The following is a 13460-nucleotide window of genomic DNA, read 5'->3' as shown; positions in this document are numbered from 1 at the left end:
TTTCAGGGGCCCCCTTTTCATAGCAGCTCCTTGTACCTCCTGAAAAGCCAACCGAAAGCGCCATCCAAAACACTGATGTCTATTTGACCATTTCAAAGAACTTATTATTGTGAGTTAGGAGGTTTCCCCAAAGCAGTTCTGCTTCTTCTTCCTTAAGTAAAAAGAGGTTGGAATATTTTGAAAAGAAAACGTGCAACCTTGCTTTCCAAAGAAACATCTATAGGGTAGCGGCATCACACACACACACACATCCCAAAAAAGGACAAAGGAGACACAGACTTGCATAAAAATGTCATATGCTCATTTATAGAGTTGCCCTTATTACTATTATTTCAATAGGGTAGACACACAATACATCTCACATTAGTGGGAAAGGCAGGGACCCAAGTGATATGTAAATTTGCTCAGTATGGTAACTTCAAGGTCCTTGCTGTCTCTTCTTAGGGTTCTTTGTCTGTAAACCAGATTTGGACTGCACAGATCTTCAAATAGTGAGGATGCTCTCAAACAGAGGACTGTCTCATGTAAAGCAAGACATCTGGCCACCCTAGTATTTCAACTTTTTCATAAGAAGATCCACTGACTAAGAGAGAAAATAAAATACCGTATTTTTCGCTCTATAACACGCACCCGACCATAACACGCACGTAGTTTTTAGAGGAGGAAAATCCGTAGGCATGCCACCCGTAGGCATTCCCTCCATAACACGCACAGACATTTCCCCTTACTTTTTAGGAGGAAAAAAGTGAGTGTTATGGTGCAAAAAATACGGTACCTGTGCTTCAGAAAGCAGAAAAGTACCACTAGACCAAAAATAAATATCCTCAGTGTATGCAGTTAAGAAGGAAAGTAACAATCAGCAATCCCCTCTTTCCCCTTTTGGGACTATAAATTACCTGAAGCAATTTCTGTAATGGGACATGATACTTGTACAATGATCCTGCACTAATTTTACAAAGCAAAACCTCAGTTCCTGGTTGAAAGAGTACAGTAGAAACTCTGCCTTCCGTTAAAGATCTTCAGTAGGTTCACATAATTAAAGGAGAACATGTCATACGGAAGCTTAAAAATTCAAGGTAGAGAAAGTACCTTTCCTACCCTGTCTAGGCTCTCTCCCTTTCCCTCTCCCTCCTTCCCCCCACCTCTCTATATATAGCCATAACAAAGAATGCAATTGTTGTAAGATATTGCTGCCCATCTAAATTAGTCTGCCACTGTGATTACGGAAGGACATAGATTCAATTGCACTTTCTGTGTGCAGAGCTACTGGGAAAATCCCCAGCTTCTTGGTACTTACCAAATTATATCCTTCCTTATCTCAGGAGCAACAGTCTAGTAGGTGCACATTGCAACTCTAGGGTGAAACACATGGTACTCTTATCTCAAGAGCACTTACAAGGACCCCACAAAAGTTGTTAATTATTAACCTACCTTCAGGGCTTACCCTATTAGTTCAAGTCTGACTTTAAGTATTTACTGTTTAAACCCAGGCAAGTATCAAATGCTTCCTTCAAGAGGATCTGCACCACTACATTCTAGAATGTCCCTATTCTTTGCTCTCATATTAGACTACTTCAAGCCTGCAGAGTTCAATTATGTGTAGCATTTGTATGTTTATATTATATTTGCCAAAATGGACTGGGAACATGCTCAAGGCCCTAAGTTAATCAGAAATTCAGATAATCAAGAATGCTGTTTGCACAGGATTATGATAATGCCAGGCTACCAGAAAGACAAAGTAAATTTCGATAGCAGGGCAATCTGGCTCATTGAGGCTCAGATAAAGGAGATGCTACTGTAGGTAATAAAAGATGTTCAATTTATCTGTATTGCAGGTTCACAATTCTAGCTTTCTTTTGTCCAAAAGAAATAGGAGTTGTTATTTGGAATATATGTGTGTGCATACCGAAATTACATAGGCAGACAAGCAACGTGCACAGAATGGAGGCAAAATCAAATGCCCAGTTCATATATTACCATGAAAGGAGATATCTTTCAGCCATCTCCAGCCCACCCTATTATCATGGGGTTGGGGAGCTTCATTTCACAGTCATCAATCAATCAATCAATCAATCAATCAATCATCAATCAATCAATCAATCAATCAATCAATCAAGGCAGTTGGTCCTGGCAATGTAAAGTGACAATACAATCCCATCAAGCCAAAGCATGGCTCTTGCACAGTTTATTGCTGTGACACGGCATGCCCCAACCAAGTAGAAAGTGATTTTCAGAGGCTACATACCAAAGAAGCACTGCTATTGTATCTGTTTTCAAAAGCTGAAGAATGGCAACTAAAGAACCAGGCTCAAGTCCATAATACCAATTCCTGTTTTATAGGTCACCACTTGCCGTAATCCCAGATTAAGCAGTGATCAGGGCATACAATCAAAAGCTGGTTGAAGAACTGGACCAGCGTCCTGGATCTGGTACTGGAGCTGAGCTGGCAAGCAGAAGTCTTCTGCACTATGTCCCAGGCTACCACATCTAGGATCCTCAAGCGGGAGGGCTGTAGCTCAGTGGCAGAGCACATGCTCTGTATGCAAAAAGTTCCAGCTTCAATGCCAGGCATTTCCAGGTAGGACTGGGAAGGACTGCTGCCTGAAACCCTGGAGATTCATTTCCAGTCAGTGCTTCCCTTCCTCCCCATATACAGGATTGGTGCAAACCTAATCCTGGAATAGCAACACTAGCAATGCAAGGATCTCTCCCTTGCTAACTTATTTGCTGCATTGTGAGCATCGCATCATCTGATGTACATTGGTACATCTGGAAAAGACTGATTGATCAGTGCTCCAACTCCACTTGGTGTGTGAAAATAACTTTACATTCCTGTGTTAGGGAAACTTAATATTAAGGTGCAGCTATGATATTCTGCTCTTCTGCAGTGGAAATACAATGTTCATATAGTCAACATATTCTTAGCTGTTACATTTATGCCCAAAGTAGATTGTCAAGAGGTTCTGTACCTTGCATTCAATTTCATCAACACAAGTTGATTGATTTTGTGTTTGTGTGATGGCGATAGTTTGATACTTTAATAATGCTACCTTACCTTAGGAGTAAGGAAAAACAAACAGAAACCCTGCTTGTATTATTATAGGCCTTGCATCTTCCTTCACATGTGCTCGGTCAACTTCAAGTGCTTATAATGTGTGTGCAGAGTTATTTGTCATTCTGTCTCATTAGGTTGGTCAAGCCTAGTTTAAATCTTGATGCCCACCCCATTTTTTTCGTTTTCTTTTTGGAAAAAATCCATTGTATGCTGCAGATGTAATTAATGGAAAAGTAATTTGCTGATATCTCTTCAGACTTGCTTTGTGGAAATGTACAAAACTAATCTCACCAAACAAAATGCAAAACAACAGTTGAAAGTGCGTCCTTTAACCTTTCAATGAATTTTAAAAATGCCTATTGGAGCTGCACATTAATAAAGGCTGTTAAGCTCAGTAGAGTACTTTATATTCATCTGTGCTTCATCAGGCAGGTTCATGGCCTCTGCAGAACTGCAGCAGCTCCCTCTGTTCTGAAAACAGTATGGGGGAAGAATGGTAAGTACCATTTGGTAATTAGAAAATGTTACTAGAATTGTTACGGAGAAAACAGCTAATGCTAAGTATGTTTCTGGAATGAAAATATGCAGCACTAAAGATTGCAAGAGGGGCAGAAAAAGAAAGAAGAAAATGTGGAACATCTTCATATGAAATCTTATTCTATCGCACATGGTCTTCCACTCAGTGACCTCACCCAATTCTGTGTCCACTGAATACCTTCATCAGTCAGTCAAAAATTTAACAATTAAAATAGCATGGGTTGGACAGTAAAGGAAAGGGTGAGCCCAATGTCACACAGGAGAGCTCTGTAAAAATGGAAGATCGGTGATTTACAGCAGTTGGTGTTTTTTTTTAAAAAAAGATGACAATGAAAAGCATTGGGATTGAAGTGGCATTTCTGATAATGTCATTATTAAAACTACAAAATGCTAACATTCAGTGTGTTTTTTCTGATCGCTCCCTCTCAAAAAGCATATCATAGACCTAGAAAGAGTACACAAGCGTCTTTTCTATGAGGATAGGTTGAAGTGGTTGGGTTTTCAGCTTAGGAAAAAGGGTGACAGGAAGGCTGATATCCTAGCCTCACTTGTTGGGTGAAAGTGATATTGAATTCAATACATATTATTATTACTGTTACAATTTATTACTCACCCACCCCCAGGGCAAAACTAGGTTTTATTTTACCCAGGTCAAAGACCCAGTTTGGCACTCCCCCATGTGCATTTGCGTAAACAAATACACAGGCTGGGCACCTCAGTGGCACCTCTCCAGAAGCTTCACCAGGGGCAAAAAAAACCAGCTGCCCCTCGCCTGTAGCTACAGCACTGTCCCCCCTCCTAAACAATAAAAACACAAAATTAAAAGCAGTTTAAAATAACTTAAAAGAGTAGACATGGTTACGATTGTGCTGCAAAGCTGCAATAGCATTGTCATTATGAAGGTGTCTCTGGGGCCATAGGATCAGTTGGTCCTCTTCTGCAATGTCAGAAATGGAGCCGTGAGGAAGATCCAATGTTGGATTCCGCTAATCTCAAAAGCTAATCTCAAAAGGTCCAAAAAGGGAGGCATGCCAGGGGAAGACTGCGGAATGACTTGCATCTGAAGGATCCAAATGTTTCCCATGGCTGGATTAAATGAACTCATTCTACTAGTGCAAGCCAGCATAGGGACTCCCACTAGCGCACTCCCCACAAATCCTCTTGGGGGTCAGGAAAACCTCAGAACAGCATGTGAGATAGAATGACCTCCTTAGCACTATGCTGACTTCCTCTCCAACATGCACACACCCCTAACAGATTCAGAAATATGGACACACTCAGGAATATGCCTCAATCTTTCCTTGCCCCTTTCTTCTTCTTGCTTGTGGGATTTTTAAATTAAAAAAAGCAAACAATTATGGAAATCAAAAGAGGAAGACAAGAGCATCCCCATTCCCTCACTTCTTCCACCCTGTTGCTTGATGTAGGAGCTGGTTCTTGGAGTACCTTGTGATGCTGCAGTTCATCACCTACATCCAACACCCAAGAGCACAGGTAGGAGAAGAAGAAGAGGAGTTTGGATTTGATATCCTGCTTTATCACTACCCGAAGGAGTCTCAAAGTGGCTCACAATCTCCTTTTCCCTTCCTCCCCCACAACAAACACTCTATGAGGTGAGTGGGGCTGAGAGACTTCAAAGAAGTGTGACTAGCCCAAGGTCACCCAGCAGCTGCATGTGGAGGAGCGGAGATGTTCACCAGATTACGAGACTACCACTCTTAACCACTACACCACACTGGCTCTTGAACTCCTTCATATAAACAATTTCTTTCCAATCAAGGGAATGGGAAATAAAGAAAATAATGCCACCTCTAGGGTTGGTGTTGTTTAACACATAAACATACACACCACTTGGGCCATACTAGAGGAGCCACTCAGGGCAGCCTCAGATAAGATATAGCCATTGACGCAAGATCTAGTGATGACCACTAGTTTAGATGTCTTCAAAAAGTTCAGATAGCTGTTTCCTTAACCTTCCCGGGGCCACATGCCAGTGGAAGGTAGACCTAAAGGGGGAAAGTGGGTAAAGAAACAGATTTGTTTGGCTGGCTGCAAACTGAGGTTTGTCCAATGGGAGCTGTACTTAACAGTATCCCTAGTACATCTCCTGTCTTCCAACGGAAGGAGCCATGAAACAGTGAAGTTATGTTGATATTTAATTAGTTGTCATGATATGCGAGCCAAATATAAATATAAGAAAAAGAAGAAGTCAACTGGCAAGTGTGTTTGAGTACCCAACAGCTACAACGTTTCATTGAAACAGAAATCCCATAAAGTTCCCCGCTTTATACCCAAGCAAAGGATATAATTCTCCTAGATTTATTCATAGGAGTAAATCCTTTAGAATAGTGGAGATAATGAAAAGAGACATGATTTGAGTGTGTTGTTGTTGGTTTTTTATTAGAAAATCACAAATGTTGCATACAAATGGGCTGTAATATTGCAGTCCATTTGCGTACAACATCTGGGTATTTCCAGTTTAAGTCAGCAATTTTCTCCTGCTGTTCTCCTGCGGTCTATTCTATATCATCCAGACTCTTAATGGATAGAAAATACTTTCTGTAGCCGGAGTACCAGTTTTCATTGACATGTGAAAGCCACATAAATAGAAAATTTGGTTCATGAAGCTCCAGGAAGAGTCCCCTTGTCTATATTAATTGACACTTGTCTTCAAACTTTCCATGTTTCAAGACATATGCCAGGAAATAGTGCTGGTGTAAACAATAAAGGGACTCAATTTTCTCTGAGCATTACGAGAATGCACAGCGACAAAGATCTTCAAATCAGAACCACCACCGGAATAAAACGGTCAACATTCTTTGCATTTTAAGTTGCTTCATAAATAAAAGTGCCAGGGATGGTATAATTTTTACTTAGAATAACATTTTAAAACCATATTATTTTGTTGCTTAGCAGATTGTTTGAATTATCTGTTCCATCTTTAATCGAGGGGATTACTCAACAAAACCAATGTTCATTCAACAACATTCAAAAAATCTGTTGTGGATTACCAATATCATCAGTTAAACCTGTTTCAAATTTATTGCTTTCATTCAAGTTAAATTATAAAAGGGTCCATTTGTAGCACCACATGTATATACATGAATTCAGCTTTCATCATTTCCAACAAGTTTAATCCAGTGATTTATGCTTTTGACACAGTTTTGGGGGGGAATTTGTTAAGGAAACTCAGACAGTTTGATAGAAGAGTTAGACTGGATTAATGTGCTATGTGCCAAGTTAAAAACCAGCCCATTAAAATTGTTTTGAGAAAGAAGAACGTGTTGGATTTTTAACAGTCTCGGCTTCCTTGCGTTTCCAATCATTTTAGCAACTTTAGTAAAGGAGTTATGATAGGTAAGTCTGAAAGACAATGATCTTTATTATTAGAAAAATGTTAGAATAGAAAAGAAGCAAAAACTGCCATTCTTTACCCACAGCAGGAAATAATACTCCTCGGATTACAGTGTTCTGATCTCTAAAGAGCCAAGCCAAATAACTGCATGCTTACTTATTTTGCAAATTATCTTCCTTTTAAAACTCTCCGCATTTATATCCACATTAAAAAATATTTTAAAAAACCTAATACACATTACCAGACAAAGGAAAATGAAATGTAAAATCTTTATCTCTTACGTTTCACATCACAGGTGGAAAATTCCAATTTAAACTGAAGGAAAAGAAGGTCAGGATGACTTGGTGTTGTTGTTGTTTTAAATGGGATGTCAAGCGTTTCGTCTTTAGGTTATTTCTTGAAAACCTGGGAAACTTATTGAAAGTTTCTCTATCCTGTCTGCCTCCCACCCCCCAGCCCCACCTCAACCCAAGAGGATAAATTTACTCAGGGAGACCCAGTCACAGAAATTAAACATAGCATGTTTGGTTCTAATGAAAGCGACACAGTGGCAACAACAGCAGAATCTCTGACTAAGACCAACCCTAGGATACATAGCCTCCTGGGTGGGGAGTAGTCCCACTGTATCAATGAGAGATCTCATTGATGGTGACCACTCTACAATCAGTGATGTGGATCTTTCTGTTGAGCTGGGTCATCTCAATCACACTGGACTCCTTCCTTGGCAATCACTCGTAGCCGATTAAGATTGTCTTCCATAAACACGGTTTTAACCATGAGTCCGCCAGTGACTGTGGAGGCCAATTCTGGATCCACACGTCCTTCCACAGTGGAGATATTGGTTTCTGGGCAGGAGTTGATCATGGTGTGGATTTGCCAAGTGTGCCTTCCTCTTAACATGTTTCTCCCTTGCATCCTGAGTTTGAGTGTCTTCAAAGCCCATGACACCTTTGGTAAAGGCTGTTCTCCAATTGGAGCGCTTGCAGGCAAGTGTTTCCCAATTGTTGGTGTTTATACTACATTTTTTAGATTTGCCTTGAGACAGTCTTTAAGCCTCTTTTGTTGACCACCAGCATTACGATTTCCATTTTTAAGTTCGGAATAGAGTAGTTGCTTTGGAAGACGATAATCAGGCATATGCACAACATGACCAGTCCAATGAAGCTGATGTTGAAGAATCATTGCTTCAACACTCATGATCTTTGTTTCTTCCAGTACACTGGTATTAGTTTGCCTGTCTTCCTAAGTGATGTGCAAAAATTTTCAGAGACACCGTAGATGGAATCGTTTGAGGAGTTGGATATGGCGTTTATGAGTGGTCCATGTTTCACAAGCATACAGTAAGGTTGGTTACTGTAAAGCATGCTATAGCTGCAGTTGGTCCAGAATGCTGCAACTGGGTTGTTGAGTGGAACACCTGGAAGAGTAGTTAGTTCATCTGGAGAAATTCTACTCATGGCACTGCACAATACAGAATATCACAGGTCAGTGACCCAACAAAGGCATTTCCTGCACTATGGAATGTCCTTCCCTCTGTCACGCATGAAGCAGCAACCAATGGTTGCTATAGATGTTGTGCAAAGACATACTTGTTTGCCCATCTTTCCCTGACCTCTAAGATTGGAGCCTGTTTTATGTGCTTGAATTCCCTGAATTTTTGTTATTTTTTGTTATTTTCCTTTTGTTAATTTCTGTTTTCTTAATTTCCTGCTGTTTTATTGGCTTTAGGTAGCATTTCCCCTCTTAATGTCCTTTAAAAAATATTGTATATTCAGTAGTTTATAAATGCTTTTAAATAAATGAATGAATAAACCTTGCCTCCAGGAAAATGCTGACCATCAGGTGTCCTATTGAGCATGCAAGATAGCAAAATGGGTAGCACTTCACATTGATTTCTCTCAATGCTTCCAGTTAAAGTTGCCAGTGGTGAGCATACCTTTCAAAGCCAAAGTTCACATCACTTGGTATTCTATCCATCAAGGAAAATATTGCTTGAGTAGAAACCTCATTCTCTGGAAATAGTTAGCAGAAGCTAGCACTTTCAAAAAGGTCTGTATAGTTAAAGCTATGGTTTTCCCAGTAGTGATGTATGGAAGTGAGAGCTGGACCATAAAGAAGGCTGATCACCAAAGAATTGATGCCTTTGCATTATGGTGCTGGAGGAGACTCTTGAGAGTTCCATGGACTGCAAGAAGATCAAACTTCTCCATTCTTAAGGAAATCAGCCCTAAGTGCTCACTGGAAGGACAGATCGTGAAGCTGAGGCTCCAATACTTTGGCCACCTCATGAGAAGAGAAGACTCCCTGGGAAAGACCCTGATGTTGAGAAAGATGGAGGGCACAAGGAGAAGGGGACGACAGAGGACGAGATGGCTGGATAGTGTTCTCGAAGCTACGAACATGAGTTTGACCAAACTGCAGGAGGCAGTGGAAGACAGGAGTGTCTGGCGTGCTCTGGTCCATGGGCTCACGAGGAGTCGGACACGACTAAATTACCAAACAACAACAACAAAGCACTTTCAAAACGACATTCTGACCAGGGGCAGCATGCTATGGCAGAATGATCCCAAGTTTTGGTGGTGAGGTGGGTACCAATTCTTATATTTTTGTAAACATTATTTGTTATAGAATATCCACACATTTTAAAAATCAATGAAATAGTGTAAACATTAATCCAAACCTCCTACTGCATGCTGCTGCATAAATTATTTGCCATTTTCTGCAGCCCTGACAAATTTTGTTCCAGAAAGAAAGTTCTCTTAATTACTGAAACAAAATATATGATTCTTTATCAATTCAACAGGATATCTTGTTATAATAGCCTCACTTTTCTTAATATGGACAAGATATTTGCATTTGAAAGCAACAAAGTTATAAATAAATAAAAAGTTGTCCTCCTACAGCTTTCTCTTTTTCATGAAATTAATGTTAATTAAATTAGATATTAAATATTAAATTATCTTTTATAGGACTTATAACACTCAGTAACACCATGTGAAAGGAAAGCTGCCCTCTGCTGATTTTTATCTAGAACAAATGACATTCAAGTGGAAATTTAAAAATAAAGTTTAATTGACAGATGTCCGTTTTTGTAGTTAGTACCAAAACTAACTTCGGGGGGGGGGGGGGGTTAGACACTGAAGTGTCTATCCTAGTTCACTTCAGACCATACACTCAATAAACACCAATCCACAGAGCTCATCTTGGTACCCCCTCCAGCTTTACCTTCCCCTAAGACTGGCCTCTCCTTTGTTATTGATTGGCTCAACTTCCTGCAAGTGGGAGGGGATGAATTGTTTAGAATCTAGAAAGGTGACAGGCACAAGGGACTATTTAAAGCAGGAGCCTAGTAAGGCAGCAGGTAAAACAATGAAATGTGGATACAAGGCTAAAAAGGAGGTTTGTTTGAGGCAGTACAGTACTCTTGAATTTAATTTATCCAAGCTAAATCCAAGCCCTTCCATCTGAAGGGCTGTCACATGGAAGATGGAGCAAGCTTATTTTCTCCTGCTCCAGAGGGTAGGACCAAAACCACTCCTTTTTTAGAATGCATAAGAACATAATAAGAGCCTGCTGGTTCATGCCAACTGTTCACCTAGTGCAGCATCTGTTCTTACAATGGCCAACCAGATCTTCTTTGAACACAAGATCACTCTCCTCTCCTGTGGTTTCCAGGCATTACCCATACCCTTCAGCCCAATTTGATCATGGTTTCCTTATTCAAACTGTATGAGGTCCCAGGTGTATGCATTTGCAAAGTCTTCCATTTTGTCTGGATTTCTAGATGTGGGGGAATTAAATCAGATGAAGACAACCACAGGTATGGACCTCGTTACATTTTTAGCTGGTAATGCGTACACAAGCTGAGTTGGTTTTCTTCTGTTTCATGTTTTGCAAAGATGAAATGAAAAGCGATGAGAAATGAAACAAAGTAATAAAAAAGAATTCAATCAAATTAAACTGCTACGAATCATAATAATATTTTTTTCAAAGCAGCGAATGGAGTGTGAATATTTATCAAATTAAAAACGCCCTAGTCATTTCATCTTTAATTTCTGATATGGGTGGAAAGAAATTTCTCAACACTTTTTTTAAAAAAGAAGCATTTGAAACAACAACAACCTCTTGTCAATGTACTAGGAATTAAGGACTGGAATTCACAGCCCTGGGTGCATATTCCCACAATTCATGTGGAAAGGATATTTCAAGTAGTAACTTTTATCTTCAGCAGCAAATTGAGACTTTTAAAACAATTCTGTCTTGTTCAGTGTTCAGTAAATATGCTTTCCCCCTTCCTCCAACAAGAAATGAATAGCCCAAAGCTTTGAAAAGGAATGCTTTTGTTTCCCTTGATATTTGATTCATGCTATTTCAAGTTTTGCCTAACTAGAATTTTTCTTCCCTTCTAGACCTCTTTACCCTGTAATCCTTATCAGGCTATGTGACCTTGAACACATAAATTAAAGCATAACAAGAAGGAATGCCTTGCTTACAACAAGGATTCTGAGGCAAGCATTTGGCCAGTCAAGTAGAAGCCTGTGATTCAAGGTATCTGTGTTTTCTATGGGTTTAATAGCTTTTGCTAGCATGCTCCTAGTTTTAGTCACTGTAAAGTTCCTTGAGCTTGGGAGAGGAAAAGATACAAATGCAATGTAGACAGACAACCATAAGACAGGAGTTCAATGACGACTGAAGTAGCACTCATTACACACTCTCAGTAACCAGACTTTGTGCTTTACACAAGAGTAGTACATGGACTGCCTCAGTGCTGTTTTTTTTCTAGAAAAAGAAGTTCTGGAACTCACCATGAAAGTCTCCCTCGTTCTCTTAGAATGGTAATGGCGCCCACCTGAGAGGTTCCGGAACTGAGTTCTAGCTGGAAAAAAAAAAGCCCTGGACCATCTCATAGGGGATAGTTAAGAGAATTTGCCTGCTTTACCTAGTTAGGAAAGTGTGTGTGTGTGTGTGTGTGTGTGTGTGTGTGTGTAACATTATGAGTTTTTTGGGGAGGAGTTAGGCTGAATGCCTGGGCACCCTTATAATTCTTGGAATAGCCATGCTAGCTTCCTGGTGAGGTGATTAGCCTTTAAGGGGAACAAAGGAAGTGGCTCTGTGAGAGACAGCAAATGGGTGGTGCGCCCTCCCTCAACTTGCAGGTAGCTAGAAAGACAAAGCCAGATTTGAGGGTGGAGGGTTGGGAGTGATGTGAGCTAGAAGAAAAGCAGCAAACTGGGAGCTGAGAGAGACAGAGTGATGTTTGATTTCTGTTTGAATCCCAGGCTGTGGCTATGGGAAAAGCAAAGCCCTCTTGGGGTGCTAATGCTGTGAGCCCCTCCATCATAGGCTCCAGTTGTATATATGTATAAATAAACCACAGATCATAAAGACACCACACCCTCTGCTGTACATCATTCCAAAGGAAACACAAACTGCGGGCAAGCGTCTGGAATCTTACATCACTCAGAGATTGCAACAACCATCTCTCTGCCAAGTCTCCCAAGGCAGTTTACAATTTTAAACAAATTTTTACTTTAAAACAACAACAACAAACTCGTGTCAACAGATTGGTGGTCAAGTCTCCTTGTAGTAGGTGCATGTCAACCAACCACAAGATTCAGCTCAGACTCCAATTTGGCACTTTGTGAAACTGCCCATTTCCTGTAGAACTAGGGATGGGTGCATGTCAATTTCAGCTTTCATTGGTTTCTAATTGTTCCAGTTTCAAGTTCATTTATCCACATTTCAGCATCAGTTTTAAAGCCTGTTTTGTTTCCTCCGGTCTCATTCATTATTTGGATTTTTATGGTTATAACAAAACAACACAAAACAAAAAAACCTGCAACATACACACAAACTCCACATCCCCAGGTATGATGCCCACTCTTGAATAAGAAACCTCCTCGAATAAGATGCCCTCCTCAAGAAACCTCCTCATGTGTGGGAATCCTAACTTATGAAAGTTCCCAATTGTGGGGAGAGTTTCTACCCGCATTCAGATGAACTTGCTTAATCATCCAAAGATCTCAAGAGCAACTGGTGAACCTGGAGAACCTGGGTCTGAGCTTCAGACATTACAGTTGTACGGGCTCTGTGCCTGTAGTGGAGTTTAGAGTTTACAACGGCAAACAATGTACTTGTGCCCTTTATCTTTAGAATATCTAGAGTTAATGAAGGCAGCAGCAAGGTGATATACATACGTTCAGAGTAAAACATGAGTCCTGCTTCTGAAGGGCTTGTAACTATGAGACTGCAATCTGATGCATGCTTACCTGGGAGTAAGCCCGTTGTGTATACATGCATAAGATTTTACTGATAAATCTCCCAGTCAAACCAGAGACAGCAAGGGATTTCGAGTCTGGTGTTCAAATCTGAACTCGAAAAACAACCCCGACCAAGTCACTGTATCTCAGTCCTGGTCCCTGCTCTGTCTAACAGTCCTAACCAAACTGCCATTTAGAGATTTTAACAATTGTAAAGTACTTTGAAGTGCTGGATAAATAAGGATTATGGTTT

The 13460-nt window shown here is 40.3% G+C and overlaps 1 protein-coding gene across 1 annotated transcript in view; it reads right to left on the bottom strand.

The window, feature by feature from the left end:
• Positions 1–1356, bottom strand: part of ADGRL2 (adhesion G protein-coupled receptor L2) — a 353211-nt gene extending 351855 nt beyond the window's left edge. Inside the window, exon 1 of the mRNA XM_083743180.1 lies at positions 1298–1356. The gene's annotated coding sequence lies outside the window, so the exon portion shown is untranslated. The remainder of the gene's footprint in view (positions 1–1297) is intronic.
• Positions 1357–13460: the final 12104 nt, after the last annotated feature.

The sequence above is a fragment of the Podarcis gaigeae genome, assembly GCF_964106915.1.
Source record: "Podarcis gaigeae genome assembly, chromosome: 6".
NCBI lineage: Eukaryota > Metazoa > Chordata > Lepidosauria > Squamata > Lacertidae > Podarcis > Podarcis gaigeae.
The sequence above is the reverse complement of the archived record's forward strand: the minus strand, read 5'-3'. Positions and strand labels throughout refer to the sequence as shown.